This window comes from Sceloporus undulatus, chromosome 2 (assembly GCF_019175285.1).
Source record: "Sceloporus undulatus isolate JIND9_A2432 ecotype Alabama chromosome 2, SceUnd_v1.1, whole genome shotgun sequence".
Lineage (NCBI taxonomy): Eukaryota > Metazoa > Chordata > Lepidosauria > Squamata > Phrynosomatidae > Sceloporus > Sceloporus undulatus.
The window spans coordinates 225,074,434-225,075,255 of NC_056523.1; positions in this window are offsets into that span (position 1 = coordinate 225,074,434).

Sequence of the window (822 nt, forward strand, 5' to 3'; positions counted from 1 at the left end):
AAAAATGAATGACACATGGAACAAAGAACTATATGAAGATGAACCCCAAATTCATAGAATGATAGAATCATGGATTTAGAAGAGACCACAAGGGCCATCCAGTCCAACCCCCTGCCATGCAGGAACTCACAATCAAAGCATCCCCAACAGATGGCCATTCCAGACAAAGACCTCCAAAGAAAAGGACTCTACCACTTTCCAAAGGAGTATGTTCCAGTCTCAAACAGCTTTTACTGTCAGAAAGTTCTTTCTAACATTGAGATGGAATCTCTTTTCCTGTAGCTTGAATCCATTGCTCCATGTCCTAGTTTCTACAGCAACAGAAAACAAGCTTGCTCCACCCTCAACATGACATCTCTTCAAATACTTAAACAGGGATATCATCATTCTCAGTTCTAAAAAGTGAAGTTGATGCTGCAATAAAAGAAAGTGGGAACATAAAGCACTAGGAACAGATGATATTCCAGTTGAGCTGCTACAATTCACACAAGCTGAATCAACTCTAGTGTTAACTAACATATGTCAACCAATATTGAAAATGAAATAGTAGCCAACAGACTGGAAATGATCAATATAGGTCCCAATCCACACAAAAGGAGACACAAAAGACTGCAGCAACTATAGGACCATAGCACTAATCTCTCATGCAAGCAAAATTATGCTTAAAATTCTGCAACATAGGCCTGTTACAGATTGCCAAAATAAAGCTGCTTTGGGTCTCTTTGGAGGTATACTGTTTAAATGATGCATGCATCCTAAGAATCCGGAAGCTGCACCAAAGCACTGGAGTGCAGCTTTGGTGCAGCTTCCGGATTCTTAGGA